This window comes from Leopardus geoffroyi, chromosome B1 (genome assembly GCF_018350155.1).
Source record: "Leopardus geoffroyi isolate Oge1 chromosome B1, O.geoffroyi_Oge1_pat1.0, whole genome shotgun sequence".
Lineage (NCBI taxonomy): Eukaryota > Metazoa > Chordata > Mammalia > Carnivora > Felidae > Leopardus > Leopardus geoffroyi.
In genome coordinates this window covers 112,914,247-112,929,164 of record NC_059327.1, presented here as the reverse complement: position 1 = coordinate 112,929,164, position 14,918 = coordinate 112,914,247, and positions in this window count along the sequence as shown.

Sequence of the window (14,918 nt, the reverse complement as noted above, 5' to 3'; positions counted from 1 at the left end):
TGTGTGTATCATTACTCGGTGTTTTATCCAATCAATAGTATAAAAAACGCCATATTCTGAGAAGTGTGCTAGGGCAGTAGGCATTGTCATTTGTATACTGAAAAATATTCATTTAGAAATTTTCCTTTTAAAATGAAGTTATGTTTATCTTAAAAATTTAATATGCATCACTGAAGAAAACTTGGAAAACACAGACAAACAGAAGAAAGAAATCATTTACATGCATCTCACAGTCCCATCACATATTTTTCCCATATCAATGGATATTTGTGTTTGAAAATAAAAGTTTGGTTCTCCTGCTTCCCCTTTCTTCACTTGTTTATCGCATTCTTTTAAACAGAGAGTAGCAGTCTCTGTTCCTCTGAAGCAGCGATATTCCGGAAAAAAACAAAGGTATGTCAAAAAGATTTAAAGATTCCTAAATCCTATACAAATATAACTTTCTCTTTTTCTCAGTTTTCTTGTTAATAAAACTCAGGATTTTGGCTAGATGTTCCCCTCCATGGTTGCATCAAATCATAATGTTGTATACTTTAAACTTACACGATGTAATATGACAATAAAGCTGAAAAAAATAAATTAGACAAAAAAAGTAATTACGATGTGAGATAGAATTTTGTGATAGACTAATCAGCAAAACAAATATCATGGTAAAGGAAAGTTTCATGTGCAGGTGGACATTGTTGAGTTTTCTTAATTATAGTTTTTTTTTTTTTAAGCATTGCTATTTTATTATGCTACAGATTTATTTTACTTGAAGTTTTAGATAAATTTCCTGAGGTAGGCTAATCTTAACTTTTCAGCCAAGTTTGGAGGTGATGTGGCACAAGTTTTCGAGGCAGACCACCTTAGTTCTATTTTTCCAGTGCCATGGATGGGGGTGAGATGGCGTGAAGAAGCAAGGAGGCTGAAACCTAACTTGTGCTCCATTCACTAAGCAGAACGCACTTTTTGATGTTCTTTTTAATAAGTTGCACAAAAGGACCATATTGGGTAGCCATGACCATGTGGATAGTTGAGGGGAAAGCAGAGGGTCAATGTGGTCCTCGATGTCATCTGTTGACACTGACATCCACTAGAACAGCCATCATCCTATCTAGTCGTTAGAGATCAGTCCATACGATTGCCTAGAAGTTTCTCATTCCCATCTCCACAGGCTCTTCATTTTCATCTTTGTTGCTATGCTCCTTTGAGGGGACATGGGAATCATTCTGTTCTCAGGCTGTACTGGGCCATTGGGAAGCCTATATAACATTGTCCCCAGTGCCATCTGCCTAGGTACACCATGCAGCCATTTCTCCTCGGATCGCCTTGCCATTTCCACATGCTCTTTCTGAACAATGGGTCCCAGAGGCTACCAGCCTATTATAGGGGTTTTGAATGTTTCCTAGAACTCAGTCCAGGAGGCAAGGACAAGCTTCCTCTTTCTGGGACCCACTAGACACTGTTACCACTTCTCTGATTCCATTGCAGTAAGATGAAGACTTCTCTTTGCCTGAGAACTCTTTTCTAGGTTGAAGGTTGGAGTGGGGTGAGGCTGAGACATTTGGCTCCAACTAATCATGTATTTTCCCATGTATGTTGTATGTATCATGGCTCCTGGTTTGTTTTGTTTTGTTTTGCTTTTACTTCCAAGTGGCCTAAGTTTTAAAGTCTTAAATCTAAGACTGAGCTTCTTTAAATCTCATTATCTGTAGACACATTCTTTTCCCTAGTCAAGGAGACAGAACGATCTAGGTGTCTGGATGGTGGTGGCAGTTTGTGTGTGAGAAGGCAAGGTGGAGAGTTGGAACAAAATATTGGGGAATGGGGGTATTTCAATGCCTTAATATTTAAAAATATCCAATAAGGCTTTTTCCTTGTGTTCCTTTTGTTAGTCCTAACACCCTCAAAGGTATCATTTCCCCAGTTTGAGTCATGTAGGAACCTTGTTAAAAAGAAAATCATTTGGGGGACACCTGGTGGCTCAGTCGGTTAAACGTCTGACTTCGGCTCAGGTCATGATCTCACGGCTTGTGAGTTTGAGCCCCATGTCAGGCTCTGTGCTGACAGCTCAGAGCCTGGAGCCTACTTTGGATTCCATGTCTCCCTCTCTCTCTGCCCCTAACCCACTTGCATTCTGTCTTTGTCTCTCTCAAAAATAAATAAACATTAAAAAAATTAAAAAAAAAAAAAAGAAAATCATTTGATGCATGCCTGAGAATAAATCTGTGGGTCAGGTGCATTGAACTGAAATTGTGGAACTGTGCATTCAGGGAAGGTTACTTGAGAGCTAGAACAGCACATCTCGACTTGTCAGCTTTCTTTGGCCAGGTTTCCCTGGAATGAAGCCTTCACTGTTTTCAACAAAGGGTTTAAAGACACAGTGCACATATGGGTGATGACATTTTGGGTGCATTTCCTTTTGCGAGATCAAGTTGTGATGCATGTGGGTGAGAGTATAGGAATTGCTTCCTTTTGGTAGAACTCTGGTTGGTTTTTTGTCTTTTTTCTAGTTGCTTTTCCATGAAATTGAGGGGAGGTGGAAACAAGTCTGCTCTGAGATCGTTGTCTTCTTTCTTTGGCTGCCCCTTAATTCTCTCTTTAGAATTTATGCCTTTCAAAAATCTAGAGAATTAAAGAAAGTCTGGGGGTATTTCTTATTAGAAACAAGTTTAACTCTCTCTCTCAGTGAATTATTTTTTCCTTCCTTTTCTTAAGGTATAATTTATATGCAGTGAAATGCACAAATCTTAAGTGAACAGTATGAACAATTTTTGCCTATGTGTATCCACATGTAGTCATTATTCAGGTCAAAACATATACATTCCCACAATGTTGGAAGTTTTCTATTGCCCCTTCTCAGTCAATACCTACTCCCTCAGGAAACCACTGCTTTGATTTATATCATCTCTTTGGTAGACCCCGGAATTTTGTGGGCATTCTCTTCTCACAGCTGGTGAAGTAAGTTGGCCTGAGTATTGCCCTGGCCCGCGGAGGAAGGAATAGTCTCTCGGCATTGTGGGAAAACCTAAGCTCTCTTATTCTATCTTCCAATACTTCTGCACTGCTGTTTTTTGTTGAATGAGCTTTTCCTTCTGAATTGGAAAAGAGGGAGAGTCAGGTGTTTAGGGAATAAGGGCCAAAGTAGGTCATTTGGCCTGCTTTGGTTCTAGGCCTTCAGCTGCCTTTACCTGAGAAAGTGATATTTTTCAAATAGTCTATCCTAATTCATCAATAGGTAAAATGCTTTTACTGTTCTCCATCGTCTACATTTTTCCATTCAACAATACTATCTCTGCTATAGTCTATAGCTGGCAACAGTTATGTGGGTTTAGGTTGTAGTATACATCTGTAATATGTACTTTGGCTTAAGGAATGCTGTTGGTGGTGCGTAGTTGCTGAGAATTAAACATAGGCCTTGCATTTTGTCCTGGAGACTTCTATAAAGTTTTCTAAATTCAGTGGGTAAAAGGCTGGTTTTGTGGACATTTGTAAACATGGGACACATGAAACCATAGGGTTGGGAGCAATCCAGCTTGAAGGCATTAAAGTTGGTGCTACCGCAATGTGACCCAGTTAAAGAAAAATGCAGAAATTGGTGCAAGCTGTTGAAGAAGGAATAAGACAACCAACCCAGGCACCGGTGGGTGAACCCTCCTATAGACTCAGAGAAGAATAATTTGGGGACGGGAAATATTTGTTACCTATTCTGAAACTTTATGTGGAAAATTGAAGGATAGATCTACTGGGAGGACACTAATTTATTCCTGGAACAAGAAGAGACTTGTTATTAGAAGGAGCTTCATCATCTGGAATTTATAAGGGGGTGGCCAAGTTCAGGGATTTTATACAAGCTGCATTGGCATTTTGAACTTGTGTTGTCATGTGACCCATGCTGTGTGACACTTCTGGTGAATTTGGTTGGAAAATTTAGCATAGCTTAATTTGATTGTTCTGAGTAGCCACTATGAGTTTTATCCGCTGTGGTGTATGTAGGAGGGCTTCCCAGTGACCTCTATGTATATGAACAGGATATTTGGTTAGGCAGACTTCTTGTGGGTGTGGACTTTAATCTGGGGAGAGGGAAGGTCCAAATACCAGAATGGGAAGGACTTTATTTCCTGGGTTTCCTTCCATCCTAGAAGCACTACTTTTCCTCAGGAAATTGGTATAGCTATTTTTTAACGTATCCTCCATTTTTTTTCCTGTAGGTAAAATGCTGGTGCTCGTATGAGTAGAGATAAAGATATGCCAAGATGGAAAGGGCAGGTTGTGGGTCACTGACTGGGGCATCTTTTCCATGGTCAGAATTGTACTTACACCCCCTGCTTTTGGCCATCCAACCCCCCACCACCACTGCCCCCGACTTCAGTCTACTTCAGACTGATGTATGCAGAGTCTGAGAACTCAGGGATTCTTTCTTCCTAAAGTCTCTTCCATGCAAAACCCTGCTGTACTTGTCTTCTTTCTGGTCTCTAGAAATGTTGAGTTCTCACATCCCCTGACAACCCCTCATTCTCTTTTGTTATCTGCTATCTTGAACCAAGGGCTGTCAGGCATAATCTTGGATGTCAATGGAATAGGTATAGACAGTTGTGTATAGTGTGATTTTAAGAATGAATAGCCCATTCTGGATTATTTCAGATGCTTCTAGATTAAGGGTAGAAATATTCACAAAGTACTGCAGGACAGATACATAGGAACATTGGCAATTTTCTGGCAACACATTCTGATATTCTCCCCTGCTAATTGGCCTTTGAATTTCCATTGAGCTTGTGAGGTTAACAGGCTAAAAAGCAAACTACTGGTGAATGTTGGATTGGGAGAAGATTACAGTTCCTCCTCCAAATAATCCCATCCATGGCAGAAACTTTTATTTGCCTTACTAAATCAAATTTCCCTTTCTTTTTTAAATTGAAGAAGACTCTCAGATTCATCTCTTATGATTCATATACTGAAATAATTCTTATTTATTCTAGGTTTGGGCATTTGAATAGTTTGTTCTTCCATGTTCTTCAATTTCCTGGTGTATTAGTTTATTACATTTCAAAACAAACTACTGCAAATTTAGCAGTTTAAAACAGCACATACTTATTACCTCGTGGCTGGATTCCCTCTTCAGGATCTCTCTCATGAGGCTGGAACCAAAGTGTTGGCAGAGCTACATTCCTTTCTAGAAGTTCTGGGGAAGAATCTGCTACCAAGTTCATCCAAGATTTTGGTAGAATTCAGGGTGCCTGGGTGGCTCAGTCAGTTAAGCGTCCGACTCTTGGTTTTGGCTCAGGTCATGATCCCAGGGTTGTGGATTGAGCCCCAAGTCAGGCTCTGTGCTGAGTGGGGAGCCTGGTTACCATTCTCTCTCTGTCTCTCTCTCTCTCTCCGTCTCTCTCTCTCCATCTACCCCTCTCCCCCAGTCTTGCTTAGGGTCTCTAAAATAAAAAAAAAAATAACAAACAAACAAACAAAAAAAAAACATTTGGACCCAGAAAATGCCAGAGATTGGCACACATGAGGAAGGGCCACATGAGAACACAGAGAGAAGGTGACGATCTGCAGCTAAGGAGGGAGGCCTGGGGAAAAACCAAACCTGCCAAAACCTTGATCTTGGACTTCTAGTCTTCATAACTGTGAGTAAATGAATTTCTGTTGTTTAAGACATCCAGTCTAATATTTTGTTATGGCAGCCCTAGCAAATGAATATACACCCTCCTCAGGTCAACTGACTAGTCACCAACCGTAGTTACAAAATTCTTTTTGCCATGTAACATACATAGTCACAAGAGTAACAGCACAGTTCATGGGTGAAAAAATTCTGCCTATCATGTGCAGTGTGGCAATGACTATCAGGATTAAAAAATTCAAATTCAAACTACTTAAATATTTCCTGTATAAGTGAAGAAAAAATAAAAGTGAAATCCTTAGGCTACTCACGTTTCTTTATTTGTATTATCTATACTACAAAATGAAATCACCTAATAAGCATTACTTTTGTTCAGAGAGCAAATGATTTTATAAACTTAGAAGTCAATAAGAAAAAAGCAAGTATCTCAACAGAAAAATGAATGGAGTCTAACCAGGCAACCTGTTTACACAAAAGTGCAAATGGATAATAAAATTAAAAAAAAAGTTTAACTTTACTAGGTCTTAGCTTGGTTTACTCCCAGAGTGCAGATGCTCAAAGTCTTGTGTTAAGTCATTTATTTTGGTAAATAATTACAGTGAGTGTGATCATAAATGAGCTTCTCAGCAAGTTAGACAACTGGACTCAATCCTGCTGGGTCCCTCTAAAAGCACTGTCCAATATAATGGGAGACACATATATAATTAAAGTTTTTGGTAACTATATTAAAAAATAAAAAAAATAAACAGGAAATAAATTTTAGTATATGTTTTATTTAAGTTAATATATTTTTTTACATTTATTTATTTTTTGAGAGACAGAGAGAGACAGAGCACAAGTTGGGGAGGTGCAGAGAGAGAAGGAGACACAGAATCTGAAGCAGTCTCCTGACTCTGAGCTGTCAGCACAGAGCCCGAGGCGGGGCTCAAACTCACAAACCATGAGATCATGACCTGAGCCGAAGTCAGACGCTTAACTGACTGAGCCACCCAGGCGCCCCAATCAATATGTTAAACTACTAGCATTTCAACATGGTATCAATATTAAAAAATGTTGAGATTTTTTCATTCTTTTTTCTTTTCATTTTCATATTGTCCTTGAAATCTGATGTTTATTTTACATTTACATCATAATCAATTTGGGCTCTTCACATTTCAGGTACACAATGGTGTCCACCTAAATAAAATGGTAAATGCTCGATATGGAAAACCCAAAAGATCCCACCAAAAAACTACTAGAACTGATCCATGAATTCAACAAAGAGACAGGATATAAAATCAATGCACAGAAATTGGTTGCATTCCTATACAAACAACAGAAGCAACAGAAAGAGAAATCAAGGAATTGATCCCATTTGTAATTGCACCAAAACCCATAAAATACCTAGGAGTAAATCTGACCAAAGAGGTGAAAAATCTATACATTGAAAACTATAGAAAGCTTATGAAAGAAATTGAAGAAGACACACAAAAAAATGGAAAAATATTTCATGCTCCTGGATAAAAGGAACAAATATTGTTAAAATGTCAATATTACCTGAAGCAATCTACATATTCAATGCAATACCTACCAAAATAACACCAGCATTCTTCACAGAGCTAGAACAGACAATTTTAAAGACCCCGAATAGCCAAAACAATCTTGAAAAAGAAAACTAAATCAGGAGGCATCATAATCCTGGACTTCAAGCTGTATTACAAAGCTGTAATCACCAAGACAGTATGGTACTGGCACAAAAACAGACACTCAGATCAATGGAACAGAATAGAGAACCCAGAAATGGACCCATATTCATATGGCCAACTAATCTTTGACAAAGCAGGAAAGAATATCCAATGGAATAAAGACAGTCTCTTCAGCAAGTGGTGCTGGGAAAACTGGACAGAGACAAGCAGAAAAATGAACCTGGACCACTTTCTTATACCATAAACAAAAATAAACTCAAAATAGATGAAAGACCTAAACGTAAGACAGAAAGTCCTCAAAATCATCGAGGAGAAAGCAGGATAAAACCTCTTTGACCTTGACTGCAGCAACTTCTTACTCAACACATCTCCAGAGGCAAGGAAAACAAAAGCAAAAATGATCTATTGGGACCTCATCAAAATAAAAAGCTTCTGCACAGTGAAGGAAACAATCAGCAATATTTGCAAATGACATATAAAGGGTTAGTATCCAAAATCTATAAAGAACTTATCAAACTCAACACCCCAAAAACAAATAATCCAGTGAAGAAATGGGTAAAAGACCTGAATAGACACTTCTCCAAAGAAGACATACAGATGGCCAACTGACACATGAAAAAATGCTCAACATCACTCATCATCAGGGAAATACAAATCAAAACCACAATGAGATACCACATTACACCTGTCAGAATGGCTAACATTAACAACTCAGGCAACGACAGATGTTGGTGAGGATGTGGAGAAAGAGGATCTCTTTTGTACTGCTGGTGGGAATGCAAACTGGTGCAGCCACTCTGGAAAACAGTATGGAGGTTCCTCAAAAAATGGAACATAGAACTACCCTATAACCCAGAAATTACACTACTAGGTATTTACCCAAGGGATACAGGTATGCTGTTTTGAAGGGGCACACGCACCCCAATGTTTATAGCAGCACTACCAACAATAGCCAAAGTATGGAAAGAGCCCAAATGTCCATGGATGGATGAAGGGATAAAGAAGATGTGGGGTATATATATATATATATATATATATATATATATTAGAGTATTACTCAGCAATCAAAAAGAATGAAAACTTGCCATTTGCAACTACATGGATGAAACTAGAGGGTATTATGCTAAGTGAAATTAGTTAGTCAGAGAAAGAAAAATATCATATGAGTTCAGTCATATGAGGACTTTAAGAGAAAAAACAGATGAACATAAGGGAAGGGAAGCAAAAATATTATAAAAACAGGGAGGGGGACAAAAACATAAGAGACTCTTAAATATGGAGAACAGAGGGTTACTTGGAGGGGTTGTGGGGGGGGGTGGGCTAAATGGATGAGGGGCATTAAGGAATCTATTCCTGAAATCACTGTTGTACTGTATGCTAACTAACTTTGATGGAAATTAAAAAATAAATTAAATAAAAATTAAAAAAAAATAAAGAGGTAAACTTAGGCAAGCTTGAATTACCAGAAATTGAGTATATTTGGGAAAAGCAGAGAATTGCAATGGGAGAAACTCATACTGTAGCAAGCCAGAGACACATCTGTCAAGAGTCTGGGGCTAATTTTATTTATGCGCAAGATGTGCAAAGAGGGAGAAGTCCAGCCAGAGTCCAAGGAGTAAGTTCATTAGCTTCAGGATGGGGAGACATTCCTGGTGTATGTTCATTGGTCAGGAGATAAGTGTTGGTCTTTTGTAAATAAGTCATTTACAGAAAATCAGTCTCTCTCAGTTCTTAAATTCTGTTTTTCTAAGGGCACATGCATGAGATTCTTCATCTCATATCCTCTGTTTCAATTGTAGATATTGAAATTCCTTTCACACTGGCACATGTGTCTGGTAGCTACCATCTTGGACAATATAGGTGTAGCGGTCACCTCAAAATTATTAGCCTTAGGGAAGGTTAAGGAAACATCCATCCACTTACTCCTTTAACCCTATAACCACTGGTTAAACTTTGCCTTACAGAAGTTAACTCCCTTGCATTCCAGTTTTGCATACATACTGGTGGCCAGAGGATTCCCATAGAATCTTTCACTGCAACACCAGGAAATTTCCAGAGCAGAAAGAGAAGGTGCTGTGCAAGTGAGGCAGAGTGCTGTTGCACTTGTTCAAAGCTGGATAGCAGGGCAAAAACGAGAGTTAAAAGTGGGCAGAGAGGTGAGACAGGTTACAAGAGGTGTCTGATATATCCAGCAAACCAAGAAATTAAAATAAATAAATAACTTTTTTGTCCTATCATATTGGGCAAGATTTTAAAAATGACAATCACATTTAGGAGCCTATTTGAATGAAAATAGCTCTGGAAATGAAAAGGATTTAAGAATCATTTGGGAGATAGTATGACAAGGTGTGGCCATTGGTTAGATGTAAGAGATGGGGGGAAGGGAGGGGTATCACAGGGCTCCAGCCTGAGTCACTGGAACGATTCCTCCATTATTACCTTAGACTGGGGATACAGGAAGGAGAACTGGTTTTTCAGGAGCAAGAAAGGCTTTGGAATGTTGAGTTAGAAATTTGTATTTGGAGCTTGTTTGTGAGGTAAGATTTGTGAGTCACTACAAATAAATAGTAGCTGACGCCTTTTCCAGAAAGATAGTGAGATTTTAAAAGGGCTTAAGGAAAAATGCCAATATTTAAAGGTGTTCAGAAGGGTAGAAGTAGAGGATGACATGTTTGGAGAGGTAGGAGGAAAATAAATCAAAAGTCACAAATTGTAGAGATACTTCTGAGGGAGGAAGTTTAACAGTTGAATGTTGCAGAAAGGTTGAGCATAAGAATGTCACAAAGGTGCCATTCAACTTGATGAGTAGAAAATTATTTGAGGGAGTAATGTCTGTGGAATAAAATGGGCAAAAGTCATAGATTGCACAGGGTCGGAAGGTTTCTAGCTAACATAATCACGTGGAACTTGGGTTACTTGTTAGCCTACTTTGGTTGCACAATTTGATCATCATTTTTTTGAGAACCATGCTGGTCCTAGCCACAGGAACTCCATGAGCCCATCTCCACATCCATTCAGGCTGGCCACTGGTTACTAAAATTGTTTTAAACAAGAGAGTGTCAATAAAATCCTCCGATTACTCTTGATGTTCTTCAGTTCCAGAGAAATTCTAATTCTCAGTGAAAACTTCTTTATAAGAAATGATATCCATGCCTACAGGATATGCTATCTTTTTTTCCCTATGCATTATTAATTTTACTTGCCTTGGATCAGAGAAATTTATGCTTAGAACATCCTCTTTGCTCCTGACTTTTTACTGAAATAAACTTTGATGTAATACTTTCACTTTCACACAATAAGACTCAATAATAGAGACACAATAAGAACTCACTATTATATTTACTGTATGGATATATGTATGGATGATGCTGAGAATGTCATCTACCACATATACACGTATCAACCTTCAAAAGGAACCATGGAGGAAATGGCCATAATTCCAGGAAAAGCTATGTTCGTCCTGTGTAGCAGGCAGGCTTTGAATGTATACTTTACTCATACATTTTATTAGTTTCCTTCTTTGCTTTGGTTGCAAAGAAAGTCAGCGTCAAACCTGTTCCTTACCTTTGGCAGATGTATAGGAACTTCCTGTAAATTTTACTTTGGATTTATTATATTCTTCTTCCTGGATTCCCCTTCCCTTTGACTTTAAAAAAAGTTTATTTACTTCGAGAGAGCGAGAGAAATAGAGAGAGAGAAAGCAAGCAGGGGAGGGGCAAAGAGAGAGGGAGAGAGAATCCTAAGCAGGCTCCACGCTCAGGATGGAGCCAGACTTGGGGCTTGATCTCACGAACTGTGAGGTCATGACCTGAGCTGAAATCAAGAGTAGAATGCTTGACCTACTGAGCCACCCAGGCACCCCTGATTTTTAAGAATCTATTTTGTCCCATTTAATTGTATGTATTTTTGTAAGTTGCCTTAAATCCTTTTTTTAATGTAAGTGTAAATGTGAGGATAAGTTAATAAACAAACAAATAAATAAAATAAGATTTGTTCAAGAAGAGCAGACATAATTGTAACTTTTCAGCTTTTCCATGCCCAATGTTTTCCCATTTTTTTTCCTTCTACTGACTGAAAAATTTACGCTGGATGTCAGTTATGACATGTGAAAAATGCACATTACAATTGGTGTCTTTTAAAAAACCATACAGAATAGTTTAATTGCTTTATATAAATGAAATACAGGACACTGCAGCTGATTAGCTCATTTTTTTGTATTATTAATTTTACTAAATGAAGCAGCTGTTAATGAAATATTCAGGAGGTCAAGTTATCAAGACTCATGAAGCATCATATTTCATCCGAGAGGCTTTGTTGTCAGTCATCAAACATAAAATGAGTAGGGTGAAAAATGAGTCTAAGAAAAATAATTTAAAAGTTATGAGCATGAGAAGATATTCTGCTCCCCCCTCCAACCAATTTTTTTTTTTATTTTGAACATGTTCTAACTTAGAGACAAGTTCGATGACTATTTCAATGAGCATCTTTCCCTTATTTTCCAAAACATTAACATCTTTCCACATTTGAGAATAGGTTGCAGATATAATGATACTTCACCTTTGAATGTTTCCATATACCAACCCCCCCCCCTTTATTTTTTTGACAAAGAGAAAGAGAGAGAGAGCGTGCACACATGAGCAGGGGAGGGGCAGAGGGAGCGAGAGGGAGAGAATCACAAGCAGGTTCCATGCTGAGCCAGGTGATGAAGGGCTCAATCCCAAAATCAAAAGTCAGGTGGAAGAGTTAAGATGGCAGAGAAGTAGGGAGACCCTGTGCTTTCCTTGTCCCTCAAGCACAGTTGAGATCAGATTACTTGGAATACCAGGAAATTGGTTTGCAGAGTGGCAGAAGGATCTCCACAGTTGAAGGGAGACAGTTTGGCAACCTCAAGGTACATGAATTGAATTGGAGGAGAGAAAAATGTCAGAGCTGCAGAGGGGAGGGAATCCTTTCCATGGAGAGACAAAAGGGAGGGAGAGGAGGGGTTGAGATAGTGTGACATCAAGTTAGCACAAGAGGAAAACTTCTCTGGGCCTTGGACTGGGGACCAAGAAGTACTGAGTGTCCTGTTCCTTTTTGCAAACAGCTTCAGAGTTCAAACTCTGAGGTTTTGGAACTGTGTGACTTTCTCCAGAATGGAGCTTTGGCACGTGCTCCTGGGGAGGAGGGACCTGGCCCTGGAGTGCATAGCGTGATGTAGTGGTCTCTAGGGCACACTGGGAGGGAACACTCCCCTTCTTGGAGTACTTTTGGAAGAGCATTTATTCCCTCCTCAAGGACAAGAGACCCTGCAGGTGTCAGCCAAGGCCATGTCAGCATGGCTAAGAGGCTCCACTCTGAGGAAGGGAGCAGATCTGAGGCTTGTGGGGTCCGTTAAGGTCTTGGGTTTTGAATCCCAGCCATGCGCCAAGGAGAAGGGCAGGATAGTTGTGGCGCAGGGCAAGCTGACTGCCCTTGCTATTCTGTGAAGTCTGCCTGAACGGTGAGGGTTGAGATCCCTGGTCTAGGCCTAAGAGACTGGGGTGGTGACATTCCCACCTCCCCAACCCCCCAACACCAATGTATTTCAGAGAGCAACACAGCAGCCCTGAGTGGAGGCAGGACCTGCTTACACCAAACCCTGCCCCTCCGTGCCTGGCAACTGTTTATTTACTAGGGCAGGGCTGACTTGTAGCCAACACAGCCAGCCTCTCCTCTAGACCAGCACAGCCACCACCCCTCAGGCACCAACATTCAACTCTTCTTTTCCTTTCTTTCTCCTTTTTTTTTTTCCTTTTGACATCAGACTCATACTTCCTTATTTGTTTGTTTTATTTTGTTTTCATTTCCTTTTCTCTCTTTTTTTTTGGGGGGGGTCAGCCTTTTTATTCTTTTCTTTTTCCTTTTTTCTTTCCTTCTGCTTTTTTTCCTCCTATTTTTTCCTTTCTTTACTTTGTAATCAACCTTACAGTTTTTTTAAATTCTGTTTGTTTTTGTTTGTTTGTTTTGTTTGTTTGTTCCCTTCCTTTCTCTTTTTTTTTGGGGGGGGGGAGGGATCAGGCTCCCTTTCCCCCCTTTTTTCCCCCAGGGTTACTTCAACAAACAAATCAAAGCACACCTAGTTAAAGGCCCAAACACTCCACTGCAAGCAAGGAGGAGCTCTGCAGAGGACGACAAGTGGGTAAGAGCAACCTAAATGCAATAGCAGAGTGCACACAGCATAGACCAGAAACACTTCCTGGAGTGCCAGACCCTGGACAATGTATGACCCCTTTTTAATATAGCATTACTCTCAGGTGCAGGAAACATAACAAGCCTTTAAAACATGCAAAAGACAGAACCTTAGTCAAAATGAAAAGATGGAAGAATTCTCCCCAAAAGAAAGCTCAAGAAGAAATCACAGCTAGGGACTTGCTCAAAACAGATATAAGCAATATATTTGAACAAGAATTTAGAATAACAGTCATAAGACTACCAGCTGGGCTTGCATAAAAGCATAGAAGGCACCAGAGAAACCCTTGCTGCAGAGACCAAAGACCCAAGAACTAGTCAGGATGAATTAAAAATGCTATAACTGAGATGCAAAGTAAACTAGATACAGTGACAGTGAGGATTGAAGAAGCAGACGAGAGAATAGGTGAAATAGAAGATAAAATTATAGAAAATGATGAAGCTGAAAAAAAGAGGGAAAAGAAATTACTAGATTATGAGGGGAGACTTAAAGAACTAAGTGATTCTGTGAAACAAAACAATATCCATATCATAGGAGTCTCAGAAGAAGAAGAAAAAGAGAAAGGAGCAGAGGTTTATTTGAGCAAATTTTAGCTGAGAACTTCCCTAATCTGGGGAAGGACACAGACATTGAAATCCAAGAAGCACAGAGAACTCCCTTCAAAATCAACAAAATTAGGTTAACCCCATGACACATCATAGCAAAACTTGCAGAATACAAGGATAAAGAGAGTATTCTGAAAGCATCTAGGGACAAAAGGTCCTTAACCTACAAGGGTAGACACATAAGATTAGCAGCAGACCCGTCTACTAAAACTTGGCAGGCCAGAAGAAAGTGGCAGGAAATATTCACTGTGCTGAATAGGAAAAATATACAGCCAAGGGCATTCAATCCAGCAAGGCTGTCATTCAGAATAGAAGGAGAGATGAGTTTCCCGGACAAACAAAAACTAAAGGAGTTCATGACCACTAAACCAGCCATACAAGAAATTTTAAGGGGGACTCTATGAGCGGAGGAAAAAAAAAGACCAAAGTGGCAAACACTACAAAGGACAAGAGGACATCACCAGAAACACCAAATCTACAGTTAACACAATGGTACTAAATTCGTATCTTTCAATAATCACTCTGAATGTAAATGGACTAAATGCTCAAATCAAAAGACATAGGGTAGAAGAATGGATGAAAAAAACCAAGATCTATCTATATGCTGCCTACAAGAGACTCATTTTAGACCTAAGAACACCTGAAGATTGAAAGTGAGAGGGTGGAGAACCATTTATCATGCTAACGAAGGTCAAAAGAAAGCCTGAGTTGCCATACTTATATCAGACAAACTAGATTTTAAAGCCAAAATCAAGAGTCAGACACTCAGTCGACTGAGCCACCCAGTTGCCCCATTCCATTTACCACCTTAAGAA